The sequence below is a fragment of the Loxodonta africana genome, chromosome 15 (assembly GCF_030014295.1).
Source record: "Loxodonta africana isolate mLoxAfr1 chromosome 15, mLoxAfr1.hap2, whole genome shotgun sequence".
Lineage (NCBI taxonomy): Eukaryota > Metazoa > Chordata > Mammalia > Proboscidea > Elephantidae > Loxodonta > Loxodonta africana.
The window spans coordinates 66,660,308-66,677,662 of NC_087356.1; the positions used below are offsets into that span (position 1 = coordinate 66,660,308).

Sequence of the window (17,355 nt, forward strand, 5' to 3'; positions counted from 1 at the left end):
GATTCTTCTGTATTCCATCTGGTGAGCTCCACGTTTACAGTTGCTGCTTAGTTGCTGAAAAAAGGTATTTCCAATGAATATAGGTCTTTGGTCTGGCAAAATTCTATCATGCAATCTCTATTATATTATCTCTATTATATTAGGATATATTTCTATCACCAAGTCTGTATTTTCCAACTACTGATCTTTCTGTGTTTCCAAATTTTGCATTTCAGTCACCAGTAATTATAAACGCATCTTGATTGCATGTTTGGTCAATTTTGGGTGGTAGAAGTTGGTAAAAATCTTCAGTTTCTTCCTCTTTGAGATATCAGGGGTTGATGTGTAAATTTGAATAATAGTTGTTTCAAGTGGTCTTCCTTGTAGGAATATGGATATTATGCTACTCTGACAGCTTTGTACTGCAGGATAAAACTTAAAAAGTTATTTTTGACAGTGAACCTTTATAACTCGTCAAAAAAGCAGAGTGGAAAAATATAATGTAGTCAGTGGTGATGGTTCACAGATATAATGATTCTCAAGTTGTAAGTTCCTATCTCCAGAGATTTTATAAAAGAGCCCGTCCCTAATTCTGAGGCGTGAGTGGGGGGATATATTTTTGTTTGGGCCTCATCCTTCCCTTGAAAACTCTTACTCTACCATATTCCTTTAGTGTTATTTTAATAAGGAACATCTACATTTGGAAACGATGCAACACAAATATTGGATACAGAAACAATAGTGCCCTTCAATTTGAATTGTAAGCAGTCTTTCCATAACGTACAGCCCAAAACACTGTTATTTAAATTACAAATTCCATGTCCCCAGTCTGTTTGCTCCATCAGCATCAAGCCTAGGTTATTATTCCATGTCCTCTGCTTCCTCTTTCTCTTCTAGGATTGGCTTTCATGGAGGTGAAGAACAGCTCAGTGGTGGCCGAGTTCACATTTTTGGGAATCCCACACATAGAGGGTTTGGAGACTATACTCTCCATCCTATTCTTGCCCTTCTATGCCTGCACATTGCTGGGAAATTTGTTTATCCTTGTGGCTGTTATTTTTTCTGCTCACCTTCACACACACATGTATTTCTTCCTAGGGAACTCATCTGTGTTTGACATTGGTTTCTCCTCTGTGACCTGTACCATAATGTTGCTCTACCTTATGAGACTGAGCCAACTCATCTCCTACAAGGATTATTTCTCCCAACTCTTCTTCTTCCATTTCCTTGGGAGCATTGAATGCTTTCTGTATATGTGGTGGTCTATGACTGCTTCGCTGCCATTTGTTACCCTTTGCAGTACATACCTATCATGAAACCTAGAATCTACGTGGCTCTGGCTGGAGCATATGGCTGCTACGGTATGTCCATTCCAGTATCTTGACTTCCCTCACTTTCACCTTACCATTATGTGGCCCCAATACAGTGAGTCACTTCTTCTGTGACATCCCAGCACTCTTGCCCTTGGCCTTTACTGATACATCACTAGCCCAGAAGATGAGTTTCACCAACATTGGTCTACTATCTCTTGTCTGCTTTCTTCTCATCCTTATATCCTACACTCATATCATAGTCTCTGCCTTGAGTGTTTGTTCTCCATTTGCAGTGCTCACCTCATTGCTAGCCTCTCTCTATATAGACCCATCATCACTGTCTGCCAGCAGCTCACATTCATACTGGGAACTGTGATCCAACTTTTGATGAATCTGGTAGGACCAATGCTGAACCCATTGACCTATACCTTAAGGAATGAGGAAGTAAAAATAGCCCTGAAAAAGATATTGTACAGGACAGGCCATATTCCTAAGAGGGAATAAATGTGGATGAATGGATGGATGACCTGGGATTCTTTCTGTCCCATGGTATGAGATTTTTTTTTGGAATCCTCACATGTGGCAGTGACTTTGACTTTTTACCACACTCTGAATCATATGGGCAGCTATATCTTAATGCTTTATTTTCTTGTTTATTTTATATGTTGTCCTTCCCCACCTCACCCTTCAAAAATAATACAGTCTTGGTTGCTGTTATTTTGCCGTTCTCCTGGGGAGAACCACCTGCCACTGAAAGGAGGGATTTTACCATAGAACAATTTTCTCCATCTTTCCCTATTTACTCCCCTCCAAACTATGTGTAAGAGGGCATTGGGGGTTCAGCTTGTGAATTCTAACCTTCCATGAGGGACACCCTGGTTCAATTCTTGGCCAATGTACCTCATGCACAGCTACCACGTGTCTGTGAATGGAAGCTTTCATGTTGCTGTGATGCTGAATACGTTTAAACAGAGCTTCCAGAGTAAGACGGACTAGAAACAAAAGCCTGGTGATCTACTTTCCAAAAATCAGTCAGTGAAAACCCTATGGATCACTGCAGTCTGATCCTCAACCGATCATTGGGATGACTCAGGACTAGGCAGCATTCTGTTCCATTATGCATGGGATCACCATGTGTTGGGGCAACTCGTCAGTGGCTAGCAAAAATAAACTATGTGTGAGACCAAGTCTATGAAGAGAAGCAATGGAAAAAAAAAATAATAACTGATTGAGAGAACAATATAATCTTATCTGTCTTTTAATATTAAGAAGACTGAATGTTAGAGGTGAGATAATTTTTTTTTTCCTTCCTAAATGCCTAGAAAATGCCTAGAAACAGAATAACTTAGAATTTGTCAACATAGATGCTCTATCCTCACCCCATACCATTCTCATGCTTGGCCTCATGCCTGGTCTCTTTGTCTGAAGGTCCTAAGGCAAAAAAGGTTAGCCCCACCTTCCTAAGGAAAGTGAAAAACGTTGTGACTAGAATCCTGGATTTGGCTCTGTTTCCACTTTGCTACTAGCTATTAGTGTGTCTTTACCATACTCAGTGGTTTTATCAAGTCAGGTTATTAGACTGGGTCAGTGGTTTTGCAAACCCCAGGGTTTTATGGTATTTACTCCACAGTTTTCACGTATAGTTAATGAGATTTTTTTTTTTTTTAATCTTTCTTATGTATTAGATTTCTGGGCAAGATTCCATTGGAAAAAGTTTGAAAGCCTCTGCACTATCCACTATGTGATCTCCTTGGTATCTTCCAGGACTAATATACATGACATAACTGTAAAGGTATTAATTTGTTTCCTTTGGTAACAATGGGAATGCATTTTCCCTCTGCTCTGACATATATCTATCTATCTATCTATCTATATATATATATATATATATATATAATTATATGTTTATCTGTCCTGTAGGGTCACTATGAGTTGGAATCGACTCGACAGCAATGGATTTATATGTATATCAATGTCTGATTAACTTAAAGATATAAAACACTTCTGGAAAGTACCATATTTTTATACAAATAACATGTGCCTTCTGCATTTTCTTACCACCCCCATCCCAAGCATCCTCACAAGCTCACTACGCTAATTTTCTTCACAGCAATGTGTTTAAAAAAATGGCATAGATGTTCCTATGAAAATACCTCTTGTGGGGAAGGCATGGCTGGCAAACAAACTGAGAAGGGTCACATTATTTGCATAAAAATATGCTTGCTTCTGGAGAATGTGCTGGGGATACAGGCCTTAATATGCATATGTGGAGGAAAATGAGGCATGGTCTTAAAGAAATGCTACCCTCTTTTAAGAACTGCCACGCAATCAGCTACTCTTAGCTCTCTGTTAAGGAGAGCATTTTCAGAAAGTCAGGTGGGTAAGATTTGGCAGCAGAGGACTCAGGTGATTTTATTTATAGTCTCAACAAATAGGAAATGGAAGTCCAAGCTTTGAGATTTGTTTTCTCCTCAGAGGATGCTCCTGCCCCAACTTGTCCTCCTTCTGCACTTTGTTCCCAAGTGCTCTCAGAACTGAGGAGGACTTAAAATCCAGTCACTGGTATGCTGGGCATCTGAAATTAGGCTCCGTTTGTTGGGGGCAACTTTTGAAAATATACTTGAAGCTGATTTAGTTCCATTTGCATGATTCGTGTATAGTGGTTTGCTGTCCAGGGTAACTGCCTTGGAGAAAACTAATGCTTACTACAGATCAAGACCTCTTTATTAAGACAGCATCATGCACATCAGTGACTCAACTCTTGGAAACGTTTTAGGACAAATTAAAAAACTGAAGTTAAAATAGCACATCCATTTTTAAAGGAATCCAAATCCAATGTTGCAAAGTTCCCTTTGTTTTTCTGTTACTGATTCAACTAAACGTAGTTTTCCTCGGAGATTACATAGCTAATTAATTTTGATCTCATTTTTAAAGGTAAAATCCTTTTGGGTTTTAATTACTAATTTTTTTATTAGTGAATCATTAATTAGTGGCTTGCTATTACCGGAGTAAGGAGCCCTGATGGTTCAGTGGTTAAGTGCTCAGTTGCTAACCAAAAGGTCAGCGGTTCAAACCCACCAGTGGCTTTTCAGGAGAAAGATACAGAAGCCTGATTCCTAAAGATCGCAGCCTTGGAAACCCTAGGGGGCAGTTCTAATCTGTCTTACAGAGTCTATGAGTCGGGTTTTTCTTTCTTTTTTTTACTACCAAGGTAAAAACATGTGTTTAAGTCCTCATTTCTTCCAGTGTGCTCTGAGTTACGCTTGCTCTGCAAATCTCTGAGATAATTCACAGTCACAACAGAAAAGCCCCTATGGCCCTTGTTGTTATAGTTTGCTCAAAAGAGAGTGGCACAGGGTGCTTTAGTTCTTCCTCCCTTTTTATTAAAAACAAACTTTTCTATGGCAACCACCAGTTTGTCCCTCCTTTCATTTGAGCGGTTCTGATTAGTCAATACAATAATTAGTTTTGAAAGGAAAAATCAGGTCTAGTATAGTAACTCCCAGGGCTTTCACCCAATTCCTTTCCCCTAGGTACCCACGAACAATCTGAAAATTCTTTAAGTAAAAACAACTTTCATTTCAGAAATATTTAAAATCACATTAACAAAGAAAAACATTTATAAGACAAGTTCATCCAGCTTTTTCAGGAATTTTTTCTCAGAGCCCTCATATTAGGAGCTGCTGTGAGGCCTGAGGCTGACAGTCTACAATGTAAACAATAAAACCCAGCCTTCTTGTTGTTGTTGTTGGTTACTGTGGAGTCAGTTCCGACTCATGGTGGCCCCACGTGTGCTGAGTAGAACTGCTCCATAAGGTTTTGAAGGCTGTGATCTTTCCGAAGCAGATCTCCAGGCCTGTCTTCTGAGGTGCCTCTGGATGGGTTTGAACCTACAACCTTTAAACTAGGAGTTGAGGGCATAACGGTTTGTACCACCCAGGGACTAGCAATTTTCTTTAAAAAGAATTCAGACCCTGTCAACTCAGCAATATTCTTCTCATTATAATGACACCAGGAAGAGAAGCACAAAATGTGTATACCAAGTCAATCTTAATTATTTCCATAAAGGGACATTCTCAATCAACCTGGTCAGAACACTATTCCAAAAATATCTTTTCATGCCAGATATTTTGCCATTAAAAAAAAAATATGTATCTTTACACATTTTACATTCTTTTTTCAATAGCAAATTCCCTAGGAAGTAACAGAAATGAGATGATATCTGGCTGAGAACAAGAGATGTTTGTCTACGGTTGAGAGAAGTTAGAAGAAGGCTGATGACAAGGCACATAGATACATTCTTCTCTAGATTTCAATTCGGCCAAAGGTCAGGCCTGATGTCCCCAAATCCCTTTTCCCACAAAGCACCCTGCAGAAATAATAATTCAGTCATTATTTATTGAATGCTTGTTTTGTAGCAGACACTGTAACTTATTGCAAATACTATAAGGATGAACCCAGCCCCTGCATTTAATGAGTCACCTCCTTCTACTAGGAGTTGACTCCCTCAAGTAGAGAGAGTAGATAGTAAATTCAGACATAATAGAGTTGTCCATCATAAAATGTGATAATAACAATAGAGTATACTTTTAGAGATTTACCATGTACCAAATATTATTCTTAAACATTTTTATTATATTAACCCATTTAATCCTCACCACAATCCTATGAAGTAACATTATTTTTATCCCCATTTTATACATGAAAAAATTGAGACACAGAAAGTTAAGGCATTTACCCAGCAAGCAGAAGCCCAAGGATGAAGAAATTGAAGATTTTTACCAACTTCCAAAGTCTGGAATTGATCGAACATGCAGTCAGGATGCATTGATAATTGCTGGTGATTGGAATGTGAAAGTTGGAAACAAAGAAGGATCAGTAGTTGGAAAATGTGGCCTTGGTGATAGAAATGATGATGAAGATCTCATGATAGAATTTTGTTTTCCTGACTAGATCTTTATTTTGTTTTCATTTTTTTAAGGATACTTTTACTGGATATAGAAATCTAGATTGACATGTTTTTTGAGCTTTTTAAATATATCATTCTACTGCCTTCTGTCATGCATAGTTTTGATGAGAATTATCTATTCTTTCTTATCTTTGTTCTGTATTCAATGTGTATTTTTTAACTTTGCTGCTTTTAAAATATCTTTCTCTTTATCATCATTTTTTTAAATTGGAATGTACTGCTACATTGCAAAATACAATTTTTTGTTTGTTTTTGAACATTTTATTTTGCTTTAGGTGAAAGTTTACATAGCAAATTAGTTTACCATTCAACAATTCATACACAGATTTTTCCCTGAGGTTAGTAGCTATCCAGGCAATATATCAGCACTCTCTCTATTTCCATCCCTGCAGTTTCTCTGCCCCTCCTTGCCTTCTCATCTTTGTTTTCAGGCAAATGTTCCCCATTTCTTCTTGTATAGTTGAAGAAGCACATTCCTCATGGGTGTTATTGTGTACTTTAAAGGCAATCTATTCTTTAGCTGAAAGATAACCTCTGGGAGTGGGTTCCATTTCAGGATAAAACAGTGTCTTAGGGTGATAGTCTCGGAGGTTCCTCCAGTTTCTATCAGTGCAGTAAGTCTGGTCTTTTTTTCTGAATTTGAGTTTTGTTCTACATTTTCCTTTCATTCTAACTGGGACTTCTGTTGTGTTCCTGGTCAGAGTGGTTGGTAGTTGTAGCTGGACACCATTTAGTTCTCCTGGTCTCAGCCTAGAGGAGGCAGTGGTTCATGTGGGCTAACTGCTTCCTTGAGTCTTTGATTTCCTTCACTGTCTTTGCTTCAGGCAGGAAGAGATCAGCAGTATCTTACATGGCCGCTCGCCATCTTTAAGACTCCAGATGCTACTCACCAAGCTAGGATATAGAACATTGTTTATGAACTATGTTGTGCCCGTAGACCTAGATGTTCCCTGAGACTACAGTCCTTAGTCTTCAAGCCCAGTAACTAAGTCCCATGAGGTGTTTGGGTATGTCTAAGAACTTTCCATAACTGACCCTGGGTGTTCCATTATATATATGAATACATATGCAGGATATACAAATGTGTATATAGAAATGTCCACAATTATACCTATATATGTATGTGCATGTACTCTTGTACACGCTCCCACACCTGTATAGATACGTATCTGTCTATGTAATTAACTACTCATAAATTTTTGGTTGTTTTAGAATTATGTATGTTATAGCATTTACTGTAGTTGTCCTTTATTCTTGTGTACCTCTTAATGGCTTCATTCACCTTGGCCACGTATTGCTGACGTAAAACATACCCTTGATAGATATTTGTATACTAAAATTTTTGGCAGTACGATATTATGTCTTGCATATTCTTAACATTTATGCCAATGTGCATTTTCATGAATTTCTCTGGAGAATTTCTGTATTATGAGGAAAACATTGTCCACTTTATTTGAAAATTATGAAGCATTTTCTAAAGTAATTCTGAAAATTACACTACCTTTAGCAATGGGAAACTCTGGTGGTGTAGTGGTTAAGTGCTACAGCTGCTAACCAAAACGTCAGCAGTTCAAATCCACCAGGCGCTCCTTGGAAACTCCATGCGGAAGTTCTACTCTGTCCTATAGGGTCACTATATGTCAAAATTGACTTGACGGCAGTGGGTTTTTTGGGTTTTTTTTTCGGCTTTAGCAATGTGTGAAAGTTCTGCATGCTGAGTAACGAAAGATTTCTTTTTATTGTAGTAAGTATATTTATGTATAAAACAGACCATTTACCATTTCATCTTTTTTTACATGTATAATTCCTTGACAAGTAATGGATGACTTTGACATCTACTTGTAGCAACATTTTATTGCAATTTTAATTTGTATTCCCTTAATTTTTAAAGTGATTGAGCTTTTGTTTATAGATTATTTGTGTTTCTTTTGTGAAGCCTTATCAAGTCATTTGCCTGTCTTCATATTGGAATGTTTGTATAAATTTTAGGAGTTCTTTATATATTTTTGATATGAGTCCCTGTTAGCAATGCTACATTTCATTTTTCTGATTTTCAATTTCCTCTTTTTGCTTTTTTATTATTTTAATGATATTCTCAATCCTAATGTAACCAAAATCATCAGTGATTCTCTTATTATTTCTATATTGGGTCAAAAGGATTCCTTCCCCACCAGTTGTAAAAGCGGTATTGTTTGCCTTAACAAACTTAGTTACAATACAGCTGGAATTGATTTAGTGTTGTGTGTAGTAAGAGATTAATGTTATTATTACTTTAATTTAATTTTTTCCTTGTTCATCCAGTTATCCAAGAACAATTTATTGAAAAAATATTTTCCCACGATCTCCCATGCCACTTCTGTCTTAAATCATTTATCCACATGTGCACAGGATATGTTTTTATGCTCTTACTTCTGTTCTATTTTGTCTGTTTGTCCAACCCTATACCAACACCCCATCGTTTTCATTGCATGGAGGAAAATAATAAACAGACGTTTGTCAATATACTTAGCCTTTTTTTTTTTTTCCCAGTGTCCACCTGATTTAATTAGCTCTCTCTTCATCGGCATCTCTCTCCCCCCCCACTGACCAGTCCTTTTCATGCCTGATGATTTGTCTTCGGGGATGGTTCCTGTCCTGTGTCATCAGAAGTTCTGGGGAGCATTGTCTCTGGGATTCCTCTAGTCTCAATCATACCATTAGGTATGTTCTTTTCATGAGAATTTGGGGTCTGTATCCCATTGGTCTCCTGCTCCCTCAGGAGTTGTCTGTTGTGCTCCCTGACAGGGCAGGCATCGATTGTGGCCGGGCACCAACTAGTTCTTCTGGTCTCAGGATAATGTAGGTCTCTGGTTCATGTGGCCCTTTCTGTCTCTTGGGTTCTTAGTTGTCGTGTGACCTTGGTGTTCTTCCTTTGCCTTTGCTCCAGGTGGGTTGAGGCCAATTGATGTATCTTAGATGGCCGCTTGTTGGCATTTAGGACACCAGGCACCACAATTCAAAGTGGGATGCAGAATGTTTTCATAATAGAATTACTTTGCCCATTGACTTAGAAGTCCCCTCAAACCAAGTTCCCCAGACCCCAGCCCCTGCTCTGCTAACCTTTGAAGCTTTCATTTTATCCCGGAAACCTCTTTGCTTTTAGTCCAGTCCAATTAGGCTGACCTTCCTTGTATTGACTGTTGTCTTTCCCTTCACCCAAAGCAGTTCTTATCTACTGATTGATCAATAAAGGGCCCTCTCCCTCCCTCCCTCCCTCCCCCCTTTGTAACCACAAAAGTATGTATTCTTCTCCGTTTTTTCTATTTCTCAAGATCTTATAATAGTGGTCTTATACAATATTTGTCCTTTTGCAACTGACTCATTTCACTCAGCATAATGCCTTCCAGATTCCTCCATGTTATGAAATGTTTCAGAGATTCGTCACTGTTCTTTATCGATGCGTAGTATTCCATTGTGTGAATATACCACAATTTATTTACCCATTCATCCATTGACGGACATCTTGGTTGCTTCCAGGTTTTTGCTATTGTAAACAGAGCTGCAATAAACATGGGTGTGCATATATCTGTTTGTGTGAAGGCTCTTGTATCTCTAGGGTATATTCCGAGGAGTGGGATTTCTGGGTTGTATGGTAGTTCTATTTCTAACTGTTTAAGATAACGCCAGATGGATTTCCAAAGTGGTTGTACCATTTTACAATCCCACCAGCAGTGTATGAGAGTTCCAATCTCTCCGCAGCCTCTCCAACATTTATTATTTTGTGTTTTTTGGATTAATGCCAGTCTAGTTGGTGTGAGATGGAATCTCATCGTAGTTTTAATTTGCATTTCTCTAATGGCTAATGATCGGGAGCATTTTCTCATGTATCTGTTGGCTGCCTGAATATCTTCTTTAGTGAAATGTGTGTTCATCTCCTTTGCCCACTTCTTGATTGGGTTGTTTGTCTTTTTGTGGTTGAGTTTTGACAGAATCATGTAGATTTTAGAGATCAGGCGCTGGTCTGAGATGTCATAGCTGAATATTCTTTCCCAGTCTGTAGGTGGTCTTTTTACTCTTTTGGTGAAGTCTTTAGATGAGCATAGGTGTTTCATTTTTAGGAGCTCCCAGTTATCTGGTTTCTCTTCATCATTTTTGGTAATGTTTTGTATTCTCTTTATGCCCTGCATTAGGGCTGCTAGGGTTGATCCTATTTTTTCTTCCATGATCTTTATCGTTTTAGCCTTTATGTTTAGGTCTTCGATCCACTTGGAGTTAGTTTTTGTGCATGGTGTGAGGTATGGGTCCTGTTTCATTCTTTTGCAAATGGATCTCCAGGTGTGCCAGCACCATTTGTTTAAAAGGCTATCATTTCCCCAATTGATTGACACTGGTCCTTTGTCAAATATCAGCTGCTCATACGTGGATGGATTTATATCTGGGTTCTCAATTCTGTTCCATTGGTCTATGTGCCTGTTGTTGTACCAGTACCAGGCTGTTTTGACTACTGTAGCTGTATAATAGGTTCTGAAATCAGGTAGAGTGAGGCCTCCCACTTTCTTCTTCTTTTTCAGTAATGTTTTGCTTATCCGGGGGTTCTTTCCCTTCGATATGAAATTAGTGATTTGTTTCTCTATCCGCTTAAAGTATGACATTGGTATTTGAATTGGAAGTGCGTTATATGTATAGATGGCTTTTGGTAGAATAGACATTTTTACTATGTTAAGTCTTCCTATCCATGAGCAGGGTATGTTCTTCCACTTAAGTATGTCCTTTTGAATTTCTTGTAGCAGAGTTTTATAGTTTTCTTTGTATAGGTCTTTTACATCCTTGGTAAGATTTATTCCTAAGTATTTTATCTTCTTGGGGGCTACTGTGAATGGTATTGATTTGGTTATTTCCTCTTCGATGTTCTTTTTGTTGATGTAGAGGAATCCAAGGGATTTTTGTATGTTTATTTTATATCCTGAGACACTTCCAAACTCTTCTATTAGTTTCAGTAGTTTTCTGGAGGATTCCTTAGGGTTTTCCATGTATATGATCATATCATCTGCAAATAGTGATAGCTTTACTTCCTCCTTACCAATCTGGATACCCTTTATTTCTTTGTCTAGCCTAATTGCCCTGGCTAGGACTTCAAGTACGATGTTGAATAAGAGCGGTGATAAAGGGCATCCTTGTCTGGTTCCCGTTCTCAAGGGAAATGCTTTCAGGTTCTCTCCATTTAGAGTGATATTGGCTGTTGGCTTTGCATAGATGCCCTTTATTATGTTGAGGAATTTTCCTTCTATTCCTATTTTGGTAAGAGTTTTTGTCATAAATGGGTGTTGAACTTTGTCAAATGCCTTTTCTGCGTCTATTGATAAGATCGTGTGGTTTTTATCTTTTGTTTTATTTATGTGATGGATTACATTAATGGTTTTTCTGATATGGTTTTTATCTTTTGTTTTATTTATGTGATGGATTACATTAATGGTTTTTCTGATATTAAACCAGCCTTGCATACCTGGTATAAATCCCACTTGATCAGGGTGAATTATTTTTTTGATGTGTTGTTGGATTCTATTGGCTAGAATTTTGTTGAGGATTTTTGCATCAATGTTCATGAGGGATATAGGTCTAAAATTTTCTTTTTTTGTAATGTCTTTACCTGGTTTTGGTATCAGGGAGATGGTAGCTTCATAGAATGAGTTGGGTAGTATTCCGTCTTTTTCTATGCTTTGAAATACCTTCAATAGTAATGGTGTTAAGTCTTCTCTAAAGGTTTGGTAGAACTCTGCAGTGTAGCCATCTGGGCCAGGACTTTTTTTTGTTGGAAGTGTTTTGATTACCGTTTCAATCTCTTTTTTTATTATGGGTCTACTTAGTTGTTCTCCTTCTGAATGTGTTAGTTTAGGTAGGTAGTATTGTTCCAAGAATTTATCCATTTCTTCTAGGTTTTCAAATTTGTTAGAGTACAATTTTACGTAGTAATCTGATATGATTCTTTTAATTTCATTTGGCTCTGTTGTGATGTGGTCCTTCTTGTTTCTTATTCGGGTTATTTGTTTCCTTTCCTGGTTTTCTTTAGTCAGTCTAGCCAATGGTTTATCAATTTTGTTAAGTTTTTCAAAGAACCAGCTTTTGGCTTTGTTAATTCTTTCAATTGTTTTTCTCTTCTCTAATTCATTTAGTTCAGCTCTAATTTTTATTATTTGTTTTCTTCTGGTGCCTGATGGATTCTTTTGTTGCTCACTTTCTATTTGTTCAAGTTGTAGGGACAGTTCTCTGATTTTGGCTCTTCCTTCTTTTTGTATGTGTGCATTTATCGATATAAATTGGCCTCTGAGCCCTGCCTTTGCTGTGTCCTAGAGGTTTTGATAGGAAGTATTTTCATTCTCGTTGCTTTCTAAGAATTTCCTTATTCCCTCCTTGATGTCTTCTCTAATTCAGTCTTTTTTCAGGAGGGTATTGTTCATTTTCCAAGTATTTGATTTCTTTTCCCTAGTTTTTCTGTTATTGATTTCTAGCTTCATTGCCTTGTGGTCTGAGAAGATGCTTTGTAATATTTCGATGTTTTGGATTCTGCAAAGATTTGTTTTATGACCTAATATGTGGTCTATTCTAGAGAATGTCCGTGTGCACTAGAAAAAAAGTATATTTTGCAGCAGTTGGGTGGAGAGTTCTGTATAAGTCAATGAGGTCAAGTTGGTTGATTGTTGTAAGTAGGTCTTCTGTGTCTCTATTGAGCTTCTTACTGGATGTCCTGTCCTTCTCCGAAAGTGGTGTGTTGAAATCTCCTACGATAAATGTGGAGGTGTCTATCTCCCTTTTCAATTCTGTTAAAATTTGATTTATGTATCTTGCAGCCCTGTCATTGGGTGCGTAAATATTTAATATGGTTATGTCTTCCTGATCAATTGTCCCTTTTATCATTATATAGTGTCCTTCTTTATCTTTTGTGGCGGATTTAATTCTAAAGTCTATTTTGTCAGAGATTAATATTGCTACTCCTCTTCTTTTTTGCTTATTGTTTGCTTGATATATTTTTTTCCATCCTTTGAGTTTTAGTTTGTTTGTGTCTCTAAGTCTAATGTGTGTCTCTTGTAGGCAGCATATAGATGGATCGTGTTTCTTTATCCAGTCCGTGACTCTTTGTCTCTTTATTGGTGCATTTAGTCCATTTACATTCAGCGTAATTATAGATAAATAAGTTTTTAGTGCTGTCATTTTGATGCCTTTTCATGTGTGTTGTTGGCCATTTTATTTTTCCACATGCTTTTTTGTGCAGAGACGTTTTTCTTAGTAGCTTGTGAGATCCTCATTTTCATAATGTTTAACTTTGTGTTTATTGAGTCGTTACGGTTTTCTTGGCTTTTTTCTTGAGTTATGGAATTGATATTCCTTTTTGTGGTTACCTTATTATTTACCCCTATTTTTCTAAGTAAAAACCCAGCTTGTATCCTTCTATATCGCCTTGTATCCCTCTCCATCTGGCAGTTCAATGCCTCCTATATTTAGTCCCTCTTTTTGATTATTGTGATCGTTTATCTATTGATTTCCATGATTTCCTGTTATGTGTATTATTTTGTTTATTTATTTATTTTTTAGAATTAGTCTTACTTTGTTTGCTTTTGTGCTTTCCCTATTTGAGTTGCGTTGATATCAGGACGTTCTGTTTTGTGACCTTGTATTGTGCTGGTACCTGATATTATTGGTCATCAGGCCAAACAATCTCCTTTAGCACTTCTTGCAGTCTTGGTTTAGTTTTTGCAAATTCTCTAAACTTGTGTTTATCTGTAAATATCTTAATTTCTCCTTCATATTTCATAGAGAGTTTTGGTGGATATATAATCCTTGGTTGGCAGTTTTTCTCCTTCAGTGCTCTGTATATGTCGTCCCATTCCCTTCTTGCCTGCATGGTTTCTGCTGAGTAGTCTGAACTTATTGATTCTCCCTTGAAGGATACCTTTATTTTCTCCCCGGCTGCTTTTAAAATTTTCTGTTTGTCTCTGGTTTTGGCAAGTTTGATGATAATATGTCTTGGTGTTTTTCTTTTTGGATCAATCTTAAATGGGGTTCGATGAGCATCTTGGATAGATATCCTTTCGTCTTTCATGATGTCAGGGAAGTTTTGTGTCAGGGGTTCCTCAACTATTTTCTCTGTGTTTTCTGTCCCCCCTCCCTGTTCTGGGACTCCAATCACTCGCAAGTTATCCTTCTTGATAGAGTCCCACATGATCCTTAGGGTTTCTTCATTTTTTTAAATTCTTTTATCTGATTTTTTTTCAGCTATGTTGGTGTTGACTCCCTGGTCCTCCAGATGTCCCAGTCTACATTCTAATTGCTCTAGTCTGCTCCTCTGACTTTCTATTGCGTTGTCAAATTCTGTTATTTTATTGTTCATCTTTTGGATTTCTACATGCTGTCTCTCTATGGATTCTTGCAACTTATTAATTTTTCCACTATGTTCTTGAATAATCTTTTTGAGTTCTTCAACAGTTTTATCAGTGTGTTCCTTGGCTTTTTCTGCATTTATCCTAATTTCATTTGTGATATCTTTAAGCATTCTGTAAATTAGTTTTTTTATATTCCGTATCTGATAATTCCAGGATTGTATCTTCATTTGGGAAGGATTTTGATTCTTTTGTTTGGGGGGTTGGAGAAGCTGTCATGGTCTGTTTCTTTATGTGGTTTGATATGGACTGCTGTCTCCAAGCCATCACTGGGAAACTAGATTTTCCAGGTAATCAGCTAAAAAAAAAATGCAGTCAGATCCCTATCTGAATTCTCCCTCTGGCTCCAGGTATTCGGATGTTAATGGAGCCGCCTGGGGAGGGTGGGGGAGGGATCAGAGAGCTGGGAGTGTAGCACCAGAGAATATAGAGCTGAACACCACGTTCACAGTCCGCCCCCATCTGCCAAAATCCGGGCGGGACGGCTTCCCGGCTAGGACACTGCTTTCCCTCCTCGGAGACCAGTCATTTCCTCCCGGGGACTACACCCTCCTGTGCGCGGCACTGCTCGCGCGCACTGGGTGGGCATCTCCCACATGAATGGGTGGGCCCGCCCCCAGGGTCTATTCAGGAGAATATAATTGGGCCCCCGAGCTCGTGCCCCGCCCGCGCGCCCAAATCCCAGCGGGACGGCTCGCCGGCTGGGACGCTGCTTTCCCCGGTCCGAGACCAGTCACTTCCGGGGGTTTCTCCCTCCCGTGCGCCGTGCCACAAGCGCGATCTGGGTGGGCGTCACCCGCACGACCAGGTGGGCCCACCCCCTGGGTGAATTCAGGGGAATATAATTGGACCCCGCGCTCACGCCCCGCCCGCGCACGCTCCCAAATCCCAGCGGAATGGCTCCCCGTCTGTGACGCTGTTTTCCCCACTCTGAGACCAGTCACTTCCGGGGATTTCTCCCTCCGGTTCGCCGCGCCGCACGCGCGGACTGGGTGGGCATCCTCCCGCACGAATGTGTGGGCCCTGCCCCGGGGTCGCTTTAGGGAAATATAGCTGACCCCCCGCCTCGCGCCCCGCCCGCTTCCTGCCAAACTCCCAGCGGGACGGGTCCCCAGCTTGGACGCTGTTCTCCCCGCTCCAATATCAGTCACTACCTCCCGGGTGCTTCTCCCTCCGGCTGCGCCACTACGCCGCCCGCGCCAACCAGCTAGACTTCCTCCCGGGATGGGTTCGGGGGGGAAGGGCTGGGCCCCCCGTCTGTGCCGTCTGCCCCCCTGGGCTCTACCCCAGATCGGGCTCCGAAGGTCACCTGCCTGGTACGCTGGCTCCTAGTTCTGAAAACGGTCTCTGTCTGCCCGTATTTGTTCATTTTCCGTCTCTAAGTCTGTGCTTGTTGTTCAGAGTTCGTAGATTGTTATGTATGTGATCGATTCCCTTGTTTTTCCGAGTCTTTGTTGCAAGAGGGATCCGCGGCAGCGTCCACCTAGTCTGCCATCTTGGCCCCGCCTTAGCCTTGTTTTTGATGTTGTTGTGTGCCACTGAGTTGGTTCTAACTGAGAATGACCCTATAAGACAAAGTAGAACTCCCTGATTGGATTTTTTTTTTTTTAAGTGATCATTATTTAATATGTTGGTGAATAAAGGCATAGAAAAGAAAAATTAATAATAATTAAGGAATAATGGTACATTTTTGTTAAATGGCATTGAGTAGGGTCAGACTCATAGTGACTCTAAGTATAACAGAACAAAACATTTCCTAGTCTTGTGTCATCCTCAATATAGTGGGTATGTTTGACCCCATTGCTGCAGCCACTATGTCATCTCATCTCTATGAAGATCTTTTTTGCTGACTTTCTATTTTACCAAGCATGATGTTCTTCTCCCAAGATTGGTCCCTCCTGATAACATGTCCAAAGTAAGTGAGGCAAATTCTTGCCATCTTTTCTTCTAAGGAACATTCTGGTTGTACTCACTCCAAGACAGTTTGGATCATTCTTTTGGTAGTCCACGGTATATTCAATTTTCTCGGCCAAAACCGTAATTCAAAGGCATCAATTCTTCTTCAGTCTTCCTTTTTCATTGTCCAGCATTTACATTCATAAGAAGCAATTGAAAACACTATGGCTAGGGTCAGGTGCACCTTACTCATCAAAGTGACATACTTGCTTTTTAAGATTTTACAGAGGTCTTTGCAGCAAATTTGCCCAATGTAATATACCATTTGATTCCTTGATTACTGTTTCCATGGCCATTGGTTGTTGATCCAAATAAAATGAAATACTCGACAACTTCAGTATTTTCTCCATTTATCATGATGTTGCTTATTGGTCCAGTTGTGAGGATTTTTGTTTATGTTGAGGTATGGCTGGGTTTTTTATGATCCATTCTGAAGACTGTAGTCTTTCATCTTCATCACTAAGCACTTTAAAGGTGCTTTAAGTCATTTATAATTATCAAGAAAACATCTTCAACCTGATTGGATTTTGTATGCTGAAATCTTTACGAGATCGGATTACCAGGTCTTTTCTCCCATGGATAAGCTAGTGGGTTCAAACTGCCCACCTTTCAGTTAGCAGCCAAGTGCTAAACCACTGCACCACTAGGGCTCCTTACAGGTAACCTTAGGAGTGATAAAAAATGAATATAAAAAAATAGGTGTCAATTGCTTATGAAACAAATCTTT

At 39.1% G+C, this 17,355-nt stretch overlaps 1 pseudogene; it reads left to right on the top strand.

Annotated features, from left to right (window-relative positions):
- Positions 1-273: 273 nt before the first annotated feature.
- On the top strand, positions 274-1,796 carry LOC100675902 (olfactory receptor 10D3-like; annotated as a pseudogene).
- Positions 1,797-17,355: the final 15,559 nt, after the last annotated feature.